This window comes from Phyllobates terribilis, unplaced genomic scaffold (genome assembly GCF_046119375.1).
Source record: "Phyllobates terribilis strain yellow unplaced genomic scaffold, ASM4611937v1 Scaffold_4084__1_contigs__length_65319, whole genome shotgun sequence".
NCBI lineage: Eukaryota > Metazoa > Chordata > Amphibia > Anura > Dendrobatidae > Phyllobates > Phyllobates terribilis.
The window spans coordinates 10,266-29,317 of NW_027366836.1; the positions used below are offsets into that span (position 1 = coordinate 10,266).

At 40.0% G+C, this 19,052-nt stretch overlaps 1 pseudogene; it reads left to right on the forward strand.

Annotated features, from left to right (window-relative positions):
* The first annotated feature begins 4,009 nt into the window (after positions 1–4,009).
* On the forward strand, positions 4,010–10,399 carry LOC141248819 (zinc finger MYM-type protein 1-like; annotated as a pseudogene).
* The last annotated feature ends 8,653 nt before the right edge of the window (positions 10,400–19,052 follow it).

A 19,052-nucleotide genomic window follows, 5' to 3' on the forward strand; every position in this document is an offset into this window, starting at 1 on the left:
TAAATAATCTAGTTGTCCTACACTTTGTTCGTAAATAGCAACTAGTCCAAATAGTCCTAGAAACCCTTGTTGTATGCAATAACCAAAGAAATCCTAAGGTTCAACTACTCAACACCATAAAGATCAAAGATATGTAGGCCTATGCAATACCATTGGCAAATCACCGATACTCGACACAGGTTTATAATCTCTACAAAAGAAGCACTCGCAAATAGTCTATACTTATTCTGTTTGCTACCTAAAAGACAAGACTTTTCAAATCAAATTATCAAGCCTAGAAGTATGAATGAATACTAATCAACCTAGTTGGCCACCTAGATAAAATTACTACCAATCAATGACAATAAGCACAAGAGAAAATAAAACAATGCTAAAATTATTATTAGAACATAAACAATAGAATTCTCACAATCAATTCCTAGAACAATGGCCTCACCCTAAGAGTGAACTCGTAAGGACTTAGCCAGACATAGCCAAGAGAAAGCTATACAAGATTATGGATAAACTAACCAGGGATGAAGGTAGAAGATGGTATAAAGGTGGCAGCTTTCCTCTTGGTGGTTGAATTTCTAAGAACTAATTGTAAAGTGGCAAAAGATCTCATCTAACCTAAAAACTAGAGGTATATATAGTGTTTAACCTCTAGAGAATAAAATAACTAAGAATAAATGAATAAAATGGGAAAAACTAATAAAATCTGATAAATTCCCGGGCTTAAATCTGCATTTTGGGCCGGGTCCGCCAAAAGTCGCGGTCGCTACCTTCAGGGTCGCGATCGCTACTTTTCACCAATCACTCAGGAACGTCTCAAGCCTCGACCGCTACTTCGGGGGTCGCAGTCGCTACTTTCACTTCGAGGCAAAGTCGCGATCGCTACATTCTTGTCACGACCGCTACTTCTTCTTCGAGGGTAAATCTTGACCGAGACTCCAAAGTCTCGACCGAGACATTCTTCTCCGCAGCTTGTCTTCGTCTTGAAACCTTCTCTCGAACTGTTATTCGTCTTCTGTAAGCTTCTGAGGCAGCTCGGCTTCGCCTCTCAGCTCCTCCATGGGTGTAGGTGTGGTCGTCTTCTCTCTAGCTCCGTCCCAAATGCCCTAGAGGTGAGTACAATAGGATCTCCATAATACAATAAGACATAATAACGCTTAAGAGCATCCCGCAAATCTATAAGTGAACAATCATACTAGATTCCAGGAATACCACTCAATAAGAACCTAAACACCACTAATCCTAAGCTAATAGTCGCTAGTTACACCATATAATAAGCTCCTATCAATGACAACAACAGTGAGGTGTAAAAGGATGAAATTATGGAGGTATGTTGTCAATTAAGTTATATTATATAGTGCATTGTGCAATCGACCTAGTTATATAAGATATATGTGATTCAATTGTTGGAGGTATTATATCAACTGCATGGTAGGATGTAAAAAATTGATGAATAGGTGTATTTGATAAATGCATGATAATGTGTTTATGGATTTAGGGGACATCGTGGCCCCGCCATTTGGTAGAGCAGAGAATGTGGAACAGGTATTTCAGGTTGTCAATAATACATAGTTCATGGTGCAAAATGATTAGTTATATTAGATATGTGTGATCCATTGCCTGGAGGTATGATATAATTTGTATGCCAGGATACACAATATTGATGAGTAGTGTATTTGTTAAATGCAGGAAAATGTGGTTGTTGATGTAGGGGAGATTGTGGCCCAACCAGTTGGTAGTATAGAGATTGTGGAACAGGTATTTCAGGTTGTCAATGATGTTATGAAGGACATATGTGACAGTCAAGGAGTGGATGGGAATCAAGGCGAAGGAGGAGATAGTGAGAGGACAGAGACAGATAATGTGGGTGATGGCCCAACTGAGGAAGCAACACAGGCTACCCAGGAGGGAGTTGTCGAGTCAAAGGATGGTGCTATACAGGCTACAATGGTGGATGAGAACAAGGGTGGCGATGAGGTGCCCAAGGAGGATGAGAACAAGGGTGGAGATGAGGTGCCCAAGGAGGATGAGAACAAGGGTGGAGATGAGGTGCCCAAGGAGGATGAGAAGAAGTGTGGAGATGAGGTGGCCAAGGAGGATGAGAAGAAGGTTGCAGAGGATGCTGCAAATAAGGATGACAAGGAGGATGATGTAGAGGATGTCCACCAGGTTGGGGCAAAGCAGGTGGAGAAAAGGAAAACTCCCCGAGGAATGAAAAGAAAACTGTGAAGCCTCCATTCAAAGATGACAATCTTTTGAAGAAACTGAAGAAGTTAACAAAGAATACATCATGCCAGAAAATGACAGACTTCCTTACTTGGTATTCAGATCATAGGTTTGTGGTCTGGCCATTTATAGATGACTTGTCTTGTTTCATCATATATCACAGCATTCTAAATTACTACTGTACTCTTTTTATTGGCAGCCAACCTCCTATTACCTCTCGGACCACCATACACCTGTTCCAGCCAGAGAGAACATACAAACTAGACCATAAAATTTTTGCAAGGTTGTTGGAGCCTTCCATTTGGTGGACAAGAGTGGTAAGTGGTATCCTCTAACCTGATGTGATGTGTCATTCCTTATATATTTGTGATGTCTTTTGAGATATATTTGTGATCTACATGAAGGAAATTGGAGGTCTTGTGGTACGTACACGATTCTGTACAGAGAAGGCCTCCAGAGACCCACACTTATGTTGTTGTTGACAGTTTCTGGTCCAATCAGATCAAGAACTTTCATGAGGGGAAGATTAATGGTGGGAAAACCTTGGAATACTTGTTATAATACTGCAGAGGCGAGCTACCAGAGTGTGTTGCAACAAGATGGGATGAAACAGAGTATGTGTATGCCCCATATTTTGTAAATAGTAATCACTAGGTTGCACTGGAAATAGACCTACAGGAATGGGTGTTAAATGCGTATGACTGCAACCAAGACCTCATGAAAGAAGAACTGACAGGCGTAAAACGGTCGTTGTTCCTATCAAAGATACCCAACTTAATAAATCCACTAGTTAAGCGGTAAGAAGGGGTCGAATCCCAAGAGAGGCAGAACGATAGTTTATTTCTATGTGCTACCTAGTAGTAACAATTGGGGGCTTTTGGTTGTAATCCTAAACTAGCAATTATAAAGCAAATAATGTTGAGTGTAACAATTATGATGGAATTCTCACTCCTTTAGCATCAGCGCATTATTCTTATGGAATGTTGATCATCGAATTCTATTAATCCTATATTCTTAATTATCTAATCCGGTTGTCCTACTCTTTGTTCGTAAATAACAACTAGTCCAAATAGTCCTAGAAACCCCTATTGTAAGTTATAACCAAAGAAATCCTAAGGTTCAAAAGCACAACAACATAAAGATCAAAGATAAGTAGGCCTATGAAATACCATTGGCAAATCACCGACACTCGACACAGGTTTATAATCTCTACAAAATAAGCACTCGCAAATAGTCTATGCAAATTCTGATTGCTACCTAAAAGACAAGACTTTTCAAATTGAATTATCAAGCCTAGCAATATGATGGATAATAATCAACCTAGTTTGCAACCTAGATAAAATCAAGATCAATAAATAATCAATAAAGCACAAGAGATCATAAAACAATCCTTAAATTAAACTTAAAACATAAACATAAGAATTCTCACAAACTTTTCCTAGAATAATGGCTTCAACCTAAGAGTGAACTAGAAGGATCTTAGTCAGACATAGCCAATCGAAAGCAATACATAAGATGGATGAAAACAAACCAGGGAGGATGATGAAAGTGGCACAAAGGTGGAAGCTTTCTTCTTGGATGCTGAATTTCTAAAGATGAAGTTGGAAAAAGAATCAAAGGTCCTTCTAACCTAATTTCTAAAGGTTTATATAGTATCTAGTAAAAGGGAAATATTAATAATTAAAATAACTAAGAAAATGTGGAAAAACAAATCAGAATCTCTGATAAAATCTTCGTTTTGGGCCATCCGCATCCGTTTTTGCGATCGAGACATGTAGGTCGCGATCGCGATATGGCCTCAGTTCCCAAGTCGGTGGAAGGTCGCGATTGTGATAGGGTGGTCTCGTTCGTGACAAGCCAACTCAGGCTAAGTCTCGATCGCGACATGTAGGTCTCGGTCGTGACTTCTTCTTTGGGGCTGGATCTCGATCACGACATCTTCTCTCAGTCGTGACTTCCTCTCTCGAGCTGGTATTTGGTCTTCTACAAGCGTCGAGGCAGCTCGGCTTCGCCTCTCGGCTTCTCCTTGGGTGTAGGCGTGGTATACTTCCTCTAGCTCCATCCCGAATGCACTAAAAGTGAGTACAACCGGGATCTCCATGATAAAACCACTCAAAACCGCTTACGAGCATCCCGCTAATCCATAAGTAAACTCCAACCTAGATTCGGGGAATACCACTCGTTAAGCACCTAAACACTACTAATCCTAATCTAATAGTCGCTAGTTAACACCATATAATAAGCTCCTATCCCAGTCATGGTCAGGGTTCCCTTCATACTGAGCGCGTATCCAGGTACTGCTGAGAAGTATGTAGTTCAGGGTGGAAAGCCTCTACGCTTCAATAGGGTAAAGGGTCTGAAGCAGAACAAACGAACGTAAGAATCCTACCATGACTTCTGTGTATCCTGTCATGCACTTGAATAACTTTGTAGGTAACTCACATAAACCAAACAGGGGTGACTGTGGAGTGTACTGCGCAAAACATATTGAATGGCTCGCTCATGGGATGGCGAACCTTGATGCGGTGGCTGAAAAGTTCATAGACGGCCACAGGCGGCAAATTGCAGAGGCCGTGTATGGAGGAAATTGGTTGTCAATGTTGCCCGGACAGTAGATGTTCAGATTTAAGTTGTTTAGAGCACTTGTTTGTTTGCTTATGGAATTGTGTATTTGGACCCTTTTGTTGTTTTTAAGATCATGGATTTAATTGCACATAAATATGGACGATCAGGATTGAGAAGGACAATCTTCGTTTATGCTTATGAAAATCCAACTTTTCACTCTAATACCCTTTTACAGAAATATGGAATCCAAGTCACTCTAATACCCTATTATACACAGGTCACTGCTTTCATGAGACATGTAAGAAAAGCCAACTTGTCACAATATACATTGTGTTCGTATGGCAGGATTAAAATGGTACTGCGGTCATCAAGAATCCGAGGAACGAACTTGGAAACCGTACTGCTATATTTTTTAAATCCAACGACTCTTTTTTTGAAATCCAACGACTCTTTTTTTGAAATCCAACGGCTCTATTTTTTATAACTGTTATATTTTGCAGAGGCATTCACCTATATAAAACACTCATGCCACATCACATGTTTACCATTGCCTACTGCACCATTGAATCTCATCTTCACCACCAAATATGTCGACCAAGGTGAGGTCAATATTGACCGATAAGGATGAATTGGGCATCCAAAAAACACCGGCTTGCACCCACAAGTGCAAATCCAGATTCCAAACAACCAGTTCGCAGACACGGTCGTTCAAGGATGGGCTGCCCTACACATGTACCCATTTCACCTAGGTTTCCGGTTACCTTTCCCAGAGTTGGTCATGTCGTTTCTCCAAACTTATAAATTACCGCCGTCACAGCTGCACCTGCAGGTATGGCAAATATTGTACGTTTTTTTCATCTTGAGTAAAGCCTTCAACGTTGACGTCGATGTTGGAGTGATGATGAGCACGTACATCATCTCCATGGGCGGATTTAGGGGGGTATTGGGGGTGTCAGTGACCCCCCTTTAATATTAGGAAACTTTTTCCAAAAAATAAATAAATCAAATCAAAACGACGTCGTTTTGATTTTAGGGTTTTTACAAAATTAAAATGCAATATGCCCTCTTTTAATTCAGATTGAGTTCGTCTCTTTCACCTTCAACGCACGCAGAACGCGGCCAACCTTCGTCTACTCTGTTCAGCTGTGCACCTTGGTCTGCTCACCCGCCCATCTCGTCGTCGTCCCTCCGTTCATCGCGTCTTCGTTTGCTCCCTGCCCATCTCGCTGTTTGATTGTCTCCGTTCAGCTGCATGCGTGCCTTCGTCTGCTAGTCGGATCTGCAGACTACAGCAATGCCAAAATCATCTTCACATGTAATCATATAGGTATTTCCCCTTTCAAATTAAAGAGGAAAGAGTTTTCGGCTAATAAGCCCTCTATAATTATAAAACCCTAATCCATATGTTGTTAGATCAGAAAGTATGAAGTAGCAAATAGGGATGTAAGTGATGCATTCAGGAAAAACTCTATCTCTCGGCTATTAGATGTGTGTAGCTAGAATATATTGAAATTGAATTAAATATGCATATTTGGAGTACACCGTGCTAGAGGTTGTTGGAGTATATATTTGGACATAGAGCAATTCATCTGAAATGCCATATTATAATTTGATGGCCGGCTTAGTATACTTGATATGAGATTATTGTATGGTGTTAACTAGGCACTATTAGCTTAGGATTAGTGGTGTTTAGGTGTTTATTGAGTGGTATTCCCGGAATCTGGTATGATTGTTCACATGTAGATCTGCGGGATGCTCTTAAGCGTTATTTTGTAGTATTGATTATGGAGATCCTATTTGAACTCACCTCTAGTGCATTTGGGACGGAGCTAGAGAGAAGACTACCACACCTGCACCATGGAGAAGCTGAGATGCGAAGCCGAGCTGCCTCGGAAGCTTACAGAAGACCGAAGACCAGCCTGAGAGAAGGTTTCAAGACGAAGAAAATGTCTCGACCGAGACTCTGAGGTTGATTTAAGGATTGTTTGTAAGAATTCTTATGTTTATGAGAATTCTTAGGTTGAAGCCATTATTCTAGGAAAAGTTTGTGAGAATTCTTATGTTTATGTTCTAAGTTTAATTTAAGGATTGTTTTATGATCTCTTGTGCTTTATTGATTATTGATTGATCTTGATTTTATCTAGGTTGCAAACTAGGTTGATTATTATTCATTCATATCGCTAGGCTTGATAATTCGATTTGAAAAGTCTTGTCTTTTAGGTAGCAATCAGAATTAGCATAGACTATTTGCGAGTGATTATTTTGTAGAGATTATAAACCTGTGTCGAGTATCGGCGATTTGCCAATGGTATTGCATAGGCCTACATATCTTTGATCTTTATGTTGTTGAGTAGTTGAACCTTAGGATTTCTTTGGTTATTGCATACAACAAGGGTTTCTAGGACTATTTGGACTAGTTGCTATTTACGAACAAAGAGTAGGACAACTAGATTATTTATTTAAAGAACATAACTTTTATAAAATTCGATGATCAACTTTCCATAAGAATAATGCGCTGATACTAAAAGAGTGAGATTTCCATCGTTATAGTTTACAAAAATCCAACAATTCATGTTTTAATTATTGCTAGTTAGTTTGCAAACCAAAAACTCCCAGTTACTATTTGGTAACACAAATTGAATTAAGCTATAGTTGTGGCTCCCTTGGGACTCGACTCCGACTTACCACTTCACTAGTGGATACTTTAGTTGGATTATTTTTTATAGGGCCAACGACCGTTTAACGCCTATCAATACTTGATAAATACAACAAGATAGAATTCCATTAAAGTGGTAACCATTTTTTGTTCTTTCCCTTCTTAATTATATAGGTGTTTTGCTGGCTTTTGTGATTTGGGAAGATCCCTCCTTCCATGTGTTTTGTTCAATGAGGTGCTGAAATGTCAATTTTTGCTAAATGTTATTTTTTCCTACAATTTGTGCTTGAAATTAGAGTGTAATTTGGGCTGCAAGTGCTGAAATTTGTTGATACTTGTTGAGTTGCTGAAATTTATGTGTGTCTTTTGATATTTATATTATTTTTATTGTGTTAAATTATGTTGTGCAGAGAGTTGCGACATCACACCTGGATTATGGATAATTTTATTACAAGGCAAAAGAGATTGTGTGGTTCAAGTGTTGAGGCTCCTTTGACTATTGATATTGAATCTGACAGTGATGTTGATAGTCCTTTTGAATCTGATATTGTTCCTACTGTTCCTGTTGACGGCAATGTGAATTCTTCAAGGGGGAATAGAGGTCAAACAGAAAACAAATCCGAGATTGGTTTTGAAATTGCTAGTGACCCGGCTTTGAGAAAACGGATTATTGATTATGAGCATTCGGTTAGAGATGATGTTCGAAGGGCGTATGTTGTTCAAGGTCCTTTTCAACCACGTACACATGGTTTTCCAAGAACTAGTTTGGGAAATAAAATGAGGTGCTTTCAAGTTGAATGGTTTGACAACTGGGAATGGTTGGAATATAGTGTGTCTAAAGATGGAGCATTTTGCTTTTGGTGCTATCTTTTCAGTGGAGATGTTGAGAAAAGATCAAAATGTACTGTATTTACAGAAAAGGAATTTCGAAATTGGAAGAAAGCTTGTGATATATTCAGAGATCATATTGGTGCAGCTAGTACTGCACACAACAATGCCAAAACGTTATTCTTTGCTTTCAAAGATCAAAATCAAAGTTTGGCAAGAAAATATCTTCTAAAAGCAAGCTTTGAGGGATGCATACCGCACTCGTTTGACTGCTTCTGTTGATATGGTTAGATTGTTACTTCAACAAGGATTAGCATTTAGGGGCCATAATGAAATGGATACGTCGCTTAACAAAGGAAATTTCTTGGAAATTCTTGATTGGTATGGTTCAAGAAACCATGATGTTGGAAAGCTACTGAATGAGAATGCGCCCGCAAACAACAAAATTACTTGTCCTACGGTTAAAAAGGACATTGTAAGGGCATGTGGATTTGAGACAACAAAAGACATCATTAGTGATATTGGAGACAAATTCTTTTCTTTATTGGTGGATGAGGCTCGTGATTGTTCGGTTAAAGAGCAAATGGCTATTGTTTTAAGGTATGTGAATGACCATGGAGTAGTGATGGAGCGTTTCATTGGAGTTGTTCATGTTGTTGATACTACATCACTAGCTTTGAAAGGGGGCATTGATGATTTCTTTGCTAAGTATGGGTTATCTATCTCTAAGTTAAGAGGTCAAGGTTATGATGGAGCTTCTAATATGAGAGGTGAACTTAATGGATTGAAGAGTCTTATCTTGAAGGAAAATCCTTGTGCGAGATACATTCATTGTTTTGCCCACCAACTCCAATTAGTCGTTGTTGTCGTTGCACAAAGCAATCAATATGTGGGTGATTTCTTTGAGCATTTATCTATGATTACGAACATGGTTGGTGCTTCTTGCAAAAGAAAGGATGAATTCCAACAAGTCCAACATGAACATTTGGTGGAGATGTTATCAAATATGGAAATTTCTTCGGGGAGAGGATTGAATCAAGAATCATCTTTGGCTCGTCCGGGAGCTACACGTTAGGGGTCACACTTGACTACCATTGTTCGTCTTCTATCTATGTGGTCCACAACCATCAAAGTCCTTAAAAGTGTATTTAAAAATGGAACCGATTTCAAAATTCGAGGAGTTGCTAATAGCTTGGCCGAGAAGATGAACACTTACCAATTTGTTTTCATTGCTCTCTTGATGAAGCTTATATTGGGGATGACAAGTAATTTGTCACAACACTTACAAAAAAAGGATCAAAACATCTTGGGAGCGGTAGGTTTGATTCAAAGCACCAGGGAAATATTGCAAGCATTGAGGGATAATGGTTGGGATGAGCTCTTGGAAAGTGTAAACAACTTTTGTGCCCAAAATGGTATTAGAAAGCTCAACATGGAAGGTCAAATTGAAAGTTACTTTCGTTTGAGCAAGGATACAACAAATAAAAAAACACTTTCGGTATTTCATATTTAATCAGGTAATTTATAGTTTCTCATTATATATTAATTTCTTTTATTAGTACAATGCTAATACTATATAATTTTTTTAGGTGATTGACAGAATTAGTGAGGAGATGAAAAGTCACTTTGGTGAGTCAAGCACGGAACTTCTCACTTGTATGTCATATCTTGATCCTATCATTTTCCAATTTCAATGAGTCAAAGATAGTTCGACTTGCAGATTTGTATCCAAAAGAGTTTTCCAAATTTGATTTAGTGGAGCTTGAAGAAGAACTTAAAGGTTGGGTTTATGAGATGAGAGGAAATGACAAATTTTTGTTGCTACAGAATATTGGAGATGTTGCTAGAAAGATGGTTAAGGTAGGATATCACACTGCATTTCCTTTGGTATATCATCTGATTGAGCTTATTTTGGTGCTACCAGTTGCGACTGCTAGTGTGGAGAGAGCCTTTTCTGCAATGAAGATTGTCAAGACAGATTTGCGTAACAAGATGGGGGATGACTTTCTCATTGATTCTTTGGTGTGCTATATTGAGAGGGATGTGTTTAGGAGCATTTGTAATGAAGTTATTATGGAGCATTATCAGAGTATGAACTCGCAAATAAGGGTTTGCCTCCTTTACCGCCAATAGAGTTATAGTGACTCGGTTACTAGTAAGACAAAATGGCTTACTTGCCGCTTTTGTATAAAACCTTATTAGCTTAATGACCTCTTTTGTATTAAACTATATGTCTTAGTGTGTTTCTTTGTTATTAAAATAGAATGGCATAGTAGCCGCTTTTGTATAAAACTTATTAATTTAATCACTTCTTTTTAATATGAATTGTAATATCCCCTTTTGTATAAATAGAATGTCTAGAATATCTAAATAACCCTAAATCTTGTATATTTTTGAAGGTTATAAAAAAAATCCCGGCTTCGCCGAAAATTATATACCCTTGTACGCAAAATTGTGCCCCCTTTTAGGAAATCCTAGATCCGCCACTAAGCATCTCGGTTGGAGAGACGGGAGTAATCTGTTTGGGTAAAAAGGAAGGAGTCGAACCTTTTCTTTGGGAATTTGACAACCGACGTTGATGAACTGTGGGCCAGTAAGTTCTTCTTCGTTAACGTTGACTCTGCGTCAAGGTTTTACGGCGATCTTAACTACCTGAGGGTTCCATGGTGTACTGATGGTAAAATACTATGATATCACTAAGATTCTCATATAAGTTAGTGACATTGTGATATATTTCGTTTCTTAAATAGTTTCAAATGTAACTCAACTGCCGTTTTGTCCAAAGTGATTACAAGTCCGAAAAAGCGACGAAGTTCTACAACAACTAGTTCAATGCCGTGGTCGGGGAGTCACAGGTGAAGGATCGATAGTTCTTGAAGACGACGACGAGCCAAGATAACTCATATTCCTTTGCGTCATAGCACCACCACTTTTTATTGTAACCCCAAGGTCAATTTGTACTAGTCATTCCCCTCTACTTTATGGATTACATATAATTTGCTTCGCACAACAACAGAGTTCAAGAAATGATTATGTACCCTTCTCTAAATATCACCATAGACCTAAAATTATCTTGTCATATACAATACACAATCAACAACATTGAATGGTGTTGACACACAACCGTTATGATTTCGCTTGATAAAACTTCCATACATTTACATGAATCCTGTCATGGTTTGTATAAAAACAAACGCAATTTAGTCATACTTCGGAAATGTGTGTTCGCATGCAAAATTTACATCAAAACAACCATGCACCTAAAAGCATACTGTCATGAACCACAATTCAAAATGAACATAACACCAAAAGATGGATTCGTAATGTTTTCAGGAGCGGTTGTTGAAGCATTGCCTTGCAAGATGCCCAAATCTGTTACACTTTGTGCATTTCCTCCTCTCCCAAGCAGCTTTGTATTTGTTAATCCTTGGTCGTCCAGGACCCCTAGTCCACAATGGATGTGAGCATTGAAATCGAGTTGGAAAGTCCACTGGGACTGGGACTCAGGGACAACACGGATAATTTCTTTGTACATTTCAGTCAAATTCTTGTTAAGATAGTAGGAGGAAAGCAAATCGACTCACATTCAGTTCAGAGGCTGATGCGAATGCATGTTGGTAGGGAATTTTGTCTTTCTGGAACACCTCGCCTTGGCATTGTCTTTGTCGCATGTCCATCTCGAAAGTTTTGAAGCCTTCCTTCACTTCTGCCACATGATGGCTTAACCCGGTCGCCCTCAATGACAATGATTGCATACGTCATTGGTCCAGCGTTACAACCACTCTATTGGCTGGCTCACCATCCACTGTGCCTAGTTTACTCCTCCTGTCTTGGAACCATCTTGACATTGTCTGCAAGATTGTGTTGAACAATGGAACGATTGGCCAAGCACGTTCGTTTTTAGTACAGCATTGAGAGACTCCGAATTGTTCGTTGTCATAATGTTGAACCTCTCGCAACAGCAGTGTGCCCTTGACCAAGATTCGACAGGCACCCTCATGGTCCTTTCTGCCATGCGTGGTGCCATCAACTTCACATATCCATCTCCTTCTCAAATTCTTCGACCGTGTAGGCCTTAGCAACATTGAACCACTGATCCTGCAAAGCTCCCGGGCCACTCCTGAAGGCCTCAGATTATGGTACAAATGGTATGCGCAATAACCATGGCCTGCCAGCTTGTAATGCACCTTCATAGAACTCTTTATGCTTGCGAGCCTATCCGATATGACCATAGTTTCCACACTATCGGGGACTGCACCGCTTAGTTTCATATGTTCGAAGAAGAAAGACCATGAAGCTTTGCTCTCGGACCCCACGACTGAGAACGCAATGGGATAAATATGATTGTTTGGGTCTTGTGCAATTGCCATAAGAAGAACTCCGGGGAACTTCCCCGACATGTGAGCACCGTCAACAGAAAAAACTTAAGTATTTTCAAACATTACTATCCCACAATAGTACTGATATGATCCTACCTTAGTACTAATATGATTCTACCATAGTACTGAAATTATCCTACTATACCTTAAATTTCAAAAACATTACTATCCCAACATTACTATCCCACCATAGTACTGAAATTATCCTACCATACCTTATAAGTTTAATATTTGCAAACATTACTATCCCAACATTACCATCCCACCGTAGTACTGAAACTATCCTACCATATATAATATATTTTCATATTTTCATACATTACCATCCCAACATTACTATCCCACCCTAGTACTGATATGATCCTACCATACTGTTACCTGATCCTACCACATTATTTTTGTACTGACCTTTCTAAGCTGTGGGATGGCTTTGATGGTACATCCCTATACCCAACAGCACGACTCAAATATGTTATGACAGTCTGTCTTAATTACTGTGTACGAACCAGGATTCACCACTTTCAGCATCTTAACCACGAATGGATGTACATGAAACTTTCCTCCGCAGTGCCTCGGACCATGGCTTCAGCGACCTGCCTTGCTCGAGAGGCTTTCATGTAACTGACATCGATCCCTCCTGACTTCAAAGCAGTTTGTATAGCTTTCGCCGACATCATTTTCTTACCGAGGTTGTACCTAGTTGAACAACAAAACAGTTACTCAAGGATCAGTTGAATGCATGATGATGAAACAAAATTGACTTTACCATACCTTTGGAGTATTTTACTAGCAACATATGACGTAGTTGCCTTCTTGCCTGGAATGTGTGTGTACTTCAGCCCACAAGAATGTTCTGTCTTAAACTTCTTCACCTTAAACGGGCTCGTCTTCGGTATAATTGTCGCATTGATTCGGAACAGGCAACTTCTGACCTTTCATCCAACAAACAGACGTGTTGGTCCAGACCTCTTCATACAGGTTTCAAAACAATTGTTCACAACATATTCTACAATAGCATTTTTCAAGCTCTCATACAATGCTCCTAACCTTATTCCAGAAGCACTCATCGCTCCATTGTCTTAGACTACATTGGCTTCCACATATGTATGGTGTGACCTCAACGCTCTCAACTCAGCTTCTTCCAATTCTTTGAAAAATTCTAATTATACTCTTCCTCATCATCCTCAACATCGTTGCATGAATCATCCACCAGGTCGATGACAGCTCTGCTGGACCCGGCACCATCACAGGCCACTCTTGTAGACTTTGCACTTGATTTTTCTATAAATTTGTCCCACCATAAGTATGAATCGTCGCTGAGATCACCATCAACATCTTCGCCATCATTTAGATCAACTACATCTAACTCTGATTCACCACTTGAAATTTCCAATAGGGAATGGTCATGTTCTCCATCCGACTCTTCCTTTTCTTCGTCTGTTAATAGACATACAACTTTAATAGGAATGGTCTTGTTCTCACGCTTTCTTTTCCTGTCATGAACCTGTTTCTCTCCTGCCATTGTTTGCGTTTCCCGTTTTCACCTCTGGTGCGCTAGACAAAACTTCGATCTCCTCTGTTTTCGCTATTACAGATGGTTTCACCTCATCCTCGACACTCTCTACCTCACAATACAAAGGTTTTTGGAAGACTTTCCCTTGTGAATTGCTAAACCTATATGCCTCCAAATCATCATCACAAGCAACATAGATGGGAGGGATTCCCGGTAGAGCAAGGGGGTAATAACTTAACTTAAGTATGATATTCTCTTCCATCCTCAACTTGCTTCATATAATCTTCACCAGATCCATGTACAAAATAGATTCCGGAGTCAACAACCCAGATGAAACTTGCTTGCCTTGGTATACCCACCCATCTCCTCTCAAAACCCAACTTCTGCCACTTACTGCTGTAATCAGGCACTCGCCTGTGTACAAAATTAAATGACCGATTCAATTCCAAACACGGAAATCAACAATCTACTACATATATAATTAATCGCACATGTTAATTTCGCAAAAAGGTAAGCAATAAAAATTTCCCTCAACCCACATTCTTACCCATTATTATATAGCTTGGTGAGCTTTGTGACAGGATCGGATACAGGGAAATTCAATGAATGTATGAGGTATGTAAATGCTGGAATATTCATGGGGCTGAGTGGATGAAAGTAGAGTAAATACAAATATATGAAAAAGCGTAGCAGGATGAAAAGGTAAGCAGAGGTTGAAGATAGCCACATATGCAAAAAGATATGACATATATGAGAATTTTTTAGTTCTTTTTTATTTGGAGGGTAAGTAGATAAGTTTTTTTGGCGGGCAATGCAACGGATTGGACGTTTTTGGGAGGGAGATCCGGGCCAATAAGAGATCGTCAACTCAACATTGATCTCAACCCATCTTACTTCTTATGCAATGTTAACTCTACCAAGTAATATATGGGTTTTTTTCCAACTTTAGTTGTAGATGGTATATACATATTTTTCAAAACATTACAATATATATTTATTGCTTTCTTTGAAGACGTATATTCAGACATATTTTTCAAAACATTACAATATATATTTATTGCTTTCTTGGGAGACGTATATTCACAATTTTTATTTTTAATACATATTCACTAAACTCTATAAGTCATTTAAACATTTTTTGAATTTTACAACAGATCCTGTCATGCATTGTATATTGGATCACCATGTATTGTTATAGGTGTACTCTCTAACGTTTCGGTGCGGTAACCACCTGAAATTAATCAAAGGCGGTGTCAAGGGTTTTTGCCGGGAAAATGTAAATTGGGCGGGAAGATTAGTGTTTTGGGCTGGGTGATTAAAACACCTTAATCGAAGCTAAGAAAATGTATTTTCTTTTCCTTTTTACATTGCATCCAATCACGGTGCGCCACGTCAGTGTCATATCAGATCTGTGTCAGGGAGTCTGCTGCAACCCTATACGCAACTTTTCAGAGTTTCAAATTGTTTATAATATATTTCCGGATTTAAAAGAAAAGGTAAAAAATGTGCATATGTGTAGATATATAAAGGTTAGTGGTAGATTTGGGATCAGACCCAAAAAAGTGCATTTTTTTTACCAATACTTCAAGTATTAATGGTAATAATATTATTGATTAATATAATCAAACCCCTAAAATCTTATCAACTATATTAAGATTATTATATATTAAGTTTCTAAAACCATATCGATTTGTTAACAATAAAATCGAATTACATTGACTAAATTGGTTTTATATTTTTTATTAACATTAATTATATAGATCTCGATCTAACATCTTCGTTAGCCTATTATATATAGGGTTTGAATCTACTAATAACACTTCTTAAAATAATAAATAAGAATGAATCATAACCATTCATTTTGAATGGATATGATTCAACTTGATGCAAGAGTGTTTAGCACTACACCTCCGGCGCCACTCCGGCGGAGCGACACTCCGACAGGGCGACACTTGGACGGGGCGACACTCCAACTGGGTGACACTCCGGCAAGGTCCGACGGGGCGACACTCCGGCAAGTACCGGCGGAGCGACAACCCCCGGCGGAGTCAGGCGGCGGTCCGACGATACTCCGACGGGATGACACTCCAGCGGAGTGACACTCCGGCAAGGTCCGGAGGAGCGACAATCCGGCGGAGGGACACTCCGGTGAGGTTTGGCGGCGGTCCGGAAGAGTCAGGCAGCGGTCTAACGACACTCCGGCGGAGTCCAGCGGCACTCAGGCGCAGTCAGGAGGCGGCCCGGCGGGCTCCGACGACACTCCGAGAGGCTCCAACGACATTCCGGCGGAGTCAGGCGGTGGTCTGATGGAGGACTAGGATGGTGGTCAGGTGGCGGGTTGGTGATGATTAAATATATTTTCATTTCAATACGTCCAGACGAATATTTAGAATCATTTTAATAAACGTTCAAGTATATGTTAACGAACATTTAAGTATATTGTGATGAACATTTATGATTAAAGCAATGTACTTTTAAGGATAACATTAAAATGAACATTTAGTATACTGTAATAACCATCGTTGATGAACATTTAGTACAATGTTAATGAACATTTAATTATATTGTGGTGAACAATTAAGCATTTAGTGATGAACATTGAAGTATGATGTGATGAATATTTAGTTAAAATCAAGTGTTGTTCATAAAAAAATAAACATTTTAGTACATTGATAATGATCATTTATATAGATCTTGATGAACATTTAAGTACATAGTGATAAACAGTAAAGTATGATGTGATTAACATTTAGTTACATGTTGAAAAAAACAAATATTGTTCATCAAAAATAGAATGAACATTTACATAAATCATGATGAACATTGAAGCACTTATTGATGAACATTTAAGTACTTAAGTGTTCCGGCAAGGTCCGGCGGAGCGACACTCCGGCAGAGGTCATGCGGCACTCCGGCAAGGTCCGACAAAGCGACACTCCAGTAGAGAGACACTCCAGCAGAAGTCAGGTGGTACTCCGGCGAGGTCCGGCGGAGCGACACTCCGGGCAGGGTGCGGTGGCGGCTGAGGTAGCGCTCTGACGAGTGATCAGTGTATTGCAAGTGGCAAGTGGATGTCACGTGACATCTTCTTAACTTTTGGATTATTTTAATGTAACGCCTTCAATTCATTTTTTATTACATTACATAGTTTTATCACTAGATACTTTTCTTTATTTATAATAGTTGTGGGAGCATAATTTATTCTTGAAGCTAGCTCATTAAATTAAATAGAATTAAATCTAATTAAGAAAGGCAAGGAGGGGCAATTTAGGAAAAGAATGTTTAGGGTATTATTTAAAGACTCTCCCTCCCTGCTCTTGGATTTTATGATTTTCTCATTCTAAAGAAATACAGCACTTCTTCCAGAAACTCCTTTTCTCCATTAACAGGTGATCGAAAGTTCCTTTATCTATTTTTCTTCGTTCAATTTTATGCAACGACATTTAGCGCCGTATGTGGGAACGAGGTCGATCTATGTTAAAATTGATTCTACTGTTCTAATCTTCGTTCAAAATTACTGTTCATTGCGGGACTACTGTTCATCACGAGAACTACTGTTCACGTGTCTTCAACCTCCGTCTTCGCTGCTCATTCGGCCATGGAGGGCCACGGCTTATGGTTTCAGCCTCCAGCGGACACCGATTCGGGCCTCCACACATCGACAGGCGGCGGATTAGGGCCCGTAACATCTGCGAGCGGCGGATCTGGGCTGGGGTTGTCATCCACCTACGGATCTAGACCCATTCCGGGAACCCAGCCGTCGGATTTCGCTGTATCTGGGTCATTATCGGCGGTTGGCGGACTCCTCGGCGTCGGATATGGAATTTCGACGGCGGTAGGGCAGATCTGGTGGTTTCGGCACCAGTCAAGGGCCCCAGGCAGTGGTTAACGAGGACGTAAGCGGTTCCAGCCCAGATTTCGCGAGGGAAGGTGGGGTGTACGACGTGCGTCTGTTGGCACCGGAAATCTCGCAAAGAAGGTGACCAGTTCCGGCCAAGAATTTTTTTGTTTTTTGCCCATATCCAGCGAGAAGAATAAGAAATTCGAAGTCAGAATCGGCCTTTCACCTGCCCACTTCGAGCGAACCATTGGAGGCACAAACGATGTCGGATTAAGGCAAGATCAGCGCCTACAAACTCGTGGAAATGCGAAGTTTCACCGTATGAGGATTGTGTGTGCTGAGAAGTGTGATTGAGACCAGAAACGCGGCATGAATGCACGCTGTTAGAGCTTTGGTATATGTTTTTTTAAGAATAAGCTTTCACTGACTCCACTTTGTGCGAACTGTTGACGGTCAAGACGACGTCGGATTAAGGCAAGATCAGCGCCTACAAACTCGTGGAAATGCGAGGTTTCACCGTATGGGGATTGTGTGTGCTGAGAAGTGTGATCGAGACCAGAAACGCGGCATGAATGCACGCTGTTAGAGCTTTGGTATGTTTTTTTAAGAATAAGCTTTCACCGACTCTACTTTGGGTGCGCCGTTAATGGCTCAAATGATGCTGGATTAAGGCATGGTCAGCATCTACAGACTCGTGGAGTTGCAGTGTCTCACCGTTTATCGGTCGAGAAGGCGTTCAACTTTGATCGCGGCTGGGAGAATGACTCCAACATGGTCTGGAGGTACATTGTTATACGCTATCCAGGAATTGGTGTTTGTCGTGCCTACTTTGGGTGCACTGTTAATGGCTCAAATGACGTTGGATTAAGGCAAGGTCAGCATCTACAGACTCGTGGAGTTGCAGTGTCTCGCCGTTTATTGGTCGAGAAGGCGTTCAACTTTGATCGAGGTCGGGAGAATGACTCCAACATGGTCTAGAGGTGCATTGTTATATGCTATCCAGGAATTGGTGTTTGTCGTGCCTACTTTGGGTGCACCGTTAATGGCTCAAAC